The following is a 3,839-nucleotide window of genomic DNA, read 5'->3' on the forward strand; positions in this document are numbered from 1 at the left end:
GCTGAATGTTTGCTCACATTTCTAAGAAACAGCTCATCTTTCCCATGAGTGACACTGAACCATTTTCCTGGAAATAAACTTCTTTCTTATGTTTGTAAACCTGCATCAGTGTAACTGCATCATTTCTCACAATATATGTGACATATTTCCCTGTTTTCTTTCCAGATCCTTTGGTTTCGGAGAGCAGTTCTTGGAGGCCTGGCTACCTGTACAGTCCTCAACATTCTCTGGTAAAAGGACAACAGTAGAAATCTATCTAGTTGTTATTCAAACACAGATGCAACTTCTAATCTAATGTGTTAAAATGCTAGAAATGTGTTAAAAACACTGAAATAAGCGGATGAAATGTGGTTGAGTGCAAGGATTGTGAGATCTGTGTTGCGAACTGAAAGCACAGAAACAGGTAGTGCTAAAGAAAAGCTTCTTCCTGCAGTTTTTCAGCTTTCCTCAGGATCAGTCAACCACCAAACACCCAGAGTGTTTAACAACTAAACATCTACAGCTGCAGTGCATTTGTGTCAAAGATGGAGGAGTTTAAAGGTCATGTTAGATGTTTTTTTTTTTCGTTTCTTTCAATGCATGTAGGTCATTCTGGTTGCATATATATATATATTTTTTTTTTTTCCTGCTGGTGAATTATTTGCTATTTCGGGGTTTTACACTTTGATCCGGGTTGATTTGTTGGTAAATAAAGCTGTTTTAATATACATTTAGAATAAAAACAGTTGTCGTTGAATGCAGGGGCGATTAGCCTACTGTGGCTAAGCCAGTTAGCACCACCCAGCGAAGCGTGGCGATAACGAAGTAAAGTGGATGATCTGATGTCAAAAAATGCAAAAGACATTTGATTTCAATAGAGGAAATACTGGGACAGCGCTGTGAATACAGTCTGAAGCAGGAGCCACAGTTATCAAAGCATCAAATTTATGGATGTGTGAGTAAATGTCCTTATTAATACTGATACTAGTGATAGCAATGCTAACCATAGTCTCTACAGTCTAAATAACTAAAATATTATAAATAAATAGACTGATTATTGGTTCTTACCCTGATGCTGTGTCCTTATTTACCTTTTTAGGTTTGGGAATTTTTTCTTTCCTTAACGTTCTGCTACGAGGTTCTGGGAAAGATTTATCAGAAATTAGAGTTGCTGTAGATCGGTTTATTAATATTAATATCAGTTGGTCTTTAGCTGCTGCTTCACTGCTGGGAAACTGAGGCATTTCTTGCAAGAAATAAGTTTCAAATTTCTTTAACTTCCTCGGGCGGAGAGATAGAGCTCTGACTGCGGCGAGCTCAGCACATTTATACCTTGGAAAATCACACACACTCCCTCCAGGGGAACCAACCCACCCCCTGCATAAAGAACTTTCTCACCATTGAACGTTTGAACTACAGTTCATCAAGGCGGTTCCCTGTTAGGTTTGGTATGTTTACGCCTCTTTTGGGAGGTGGTCCAGGCATGTCCCACAGAGAGGAGGCCCAGGGGACAAGCCGTGGTCCTCTGGACATACTATGTCTCTCCACTGTCCTGGGGGCGCAGTGGGCTTCCCCCACAGAGCTGGAGGAGATGTCTGTGGAGAGGGAAGCCTGGGAGTCTCTACCGCGACCCGGATGAAGCAGGAGACGACAAATTAATAGGTTACTTTTGGACTTTATTGTCTGTCTAGAACGACATCGTGCTTCGATCTGAACTCTTCCTTGGCTCTGTGTTTAGGGCGGGTGGACTCTTCATAGTCTTCTCTCTCTCAACCTATCAGCTTCTTTTATTCCCAGGATGCCTTGTTTTTAGCTCCATTAATGGTCCCAGCTCCACATCAGATTAACATCCAGTTTTAGTTTTTCATATTGGTCTGACCTGAAGCCTTTAAACCAAACCTCTGATTTCTCTTTTAAACAAAATTATTTTTTTTTTCAATAATCCCTTAAATCCTTTAAATCAACAAATTCCTCTTACATACTAACAGATCCTTAGAATAAAACTCAAATAAGAGACATTATTTTTCATAATGATTTTAAGTTTTTAAAATAGTTTTGTAAGAACAGTCTAAAAACCAGAGACCCTGGGCAGACGTTCAGAGGAAGCCTACGTTAAAAGCAGCAGTGAGCTCGGTGGTTTGAAGTGAAACAAGGTCATCTGGGAAAAATAAGCGTCCAGAAAGGACTCTAAATGCAGTGGAGAGCAAAAACCATCTTCAATCTCCTGAACCCCACTTTGCTGCTATGGAGTCGGATGCATTTAGGGAGAGTATTTATCCGCCTGTCTTCTGCTCTCCACAAAAAGAAAATCAGCTTCTGCAGGATGGATTTATGAATCATGCTGCACCTTCAACTTAACCAGACATTTAAATGCACTGTAGAAAAAAGACGTTAAACCTTCCAGGCATCAAATATAAACATTAACAGCTTGTTCTTTATATCTACTAACTTAATGCGTGTTCACATTTAAAATCAGAACATTATAAATCTAATCCTGACTGATTTAGAGCAGAAATTATTTAATCAGATTATAAAGATTGTTTTATTTGATCCAGTTTAGTCAGCTTTCCTGTTTTCGGCTTTATGTTTAAAGCCGACTCTCTTCTGTTTTCAGACATGTTGATTACTGCTTGGTATCTAAAATGATCCATCTAGATCTCAGTGAAAAGGAAGGAAATCCAAAAATGCTGCATAAATGTGGAGAACATACGGTTGATTATGAATGAAATCAAATAATTAAAAATGGGACTTTTCATTCGTGGTAGTCACTTCACAGAAGGAAAAAATATGCTGCAGCTAGAAAAGAAAAAGGAATATTCTAATAAAAATGAGAATTTTTGTATTTAAAAAGAAAAAGAAAACACCAGCTGGTTTACAGAACGATTTGAAATATGTGTGATAGTTATAAAAACAAACATCCAGAGCAGGTTCAGATCTGTGCAGATTTTCACGTGACAGAAACAAACTGAGCAGATTACAAACGGTGGAAATCTTTCTCCATCGAATGAAGAACCGCTGTAACCATCAGCAGCATGTTTATAAACACTGTTAGAGCAGCAGGGAGGGAGGATCTGTGGAGGCGCTACTTTGTGCATCCAGGATAAAACAGTCTGTAACCACAGGAGCTCCTGGCTCCAGAGCAGCTTCATGCATGAGGTGGAAAACATTGTATTGCCTTAAGAAAAAGACAAAGAAGAGCAGAAGTAGGTGGAGGAAGATGCTGCATCATATTAGGATCAATAAGGCGACTATTTTTACATTTAGTTCAGGATAGTCGATATATTTATTATTTGTTGTTTTTCTTAGTTCCTGGAAATACCGCATATGGGGACATTTCCACACAGAAACGGGTCAGAATACGAGTATGAAAGAATGAACAGGAGCATTAAAGCAAAAGTTCGGTCGACAAGGAATAATCATTGGATCATTATTTATACCTAAAACTAAGACGTTCGCCGTGATTTCATGAATTTAGGGTTAATCAAGAAAAAAATAAAAATTGTTGGCCGTTTCTCAATTCATGAGAACGCGAGTACGTACTTGTGACGTCATCACAGGCAACGTTCTTTAGCATTTCTTTTACAGTCAAAACTATTTATTCCCTACACAAAACATTTTGAAAACAATATTTTTAATTTCTAAAGCTTAAAAAACATTTTAAAAAAATGACTGAACCGCAAAAAAACGGCATCAGAACGAGCGGTAGTTCACACATAACTAGACCGAGAGAAGTGCACTACAGACGGGGTAAATTTAGCCCTGGCTGCGGTTACCCTCAGAGGTCTGCTGGTCACTCTGGTCCGCTCAACGTCAGACTTTTTTTTTAAATTTCGCACTAACTCTGTAAACAGGCCACACAG

The 3,839-nt window shown here is 38.8% G+C and overlaps 1 long non-coding RNA gene across 1 annotated transcript in view; it reads left to right on the plus strand.

The window, feature by feature from the left end:
- The window catches only part of LOC107089931, a 9,976-nt gene extending 9,483 nt beyond the window's left edge, over positions 1-493 (plus strand). The window contains exon 3 of the long non-coding RNA XR_001481455.1: positions 166-493. This is a non-coding gene — a long non-coding RNA (uncharacterized LOC107089931). The remainder of the gene's footprint in view (positions 1-165) is intronic.
- The last annotated feature ends 3,346 nt before the right edge of the window (positions 494-3,839 follow it).

This window comes from Cyprinodon variegatus, unplaced genomic scaffold (genome assembly GCF_000732505.1).
Source record: "Cyprinodon variegatus isolate N-32 unplaced genomic scaffold, C_variegatus-1.0 Scaffold272, whole genome shotgun sequence".
Classification (NCBI taxonomy): Eukaryota; Metazoa; Chordata; class Actinopteri; order Cyprinodontiformes; family Cyprinodontidae; genus Cyprinodon; species Cyprinodon variegatus.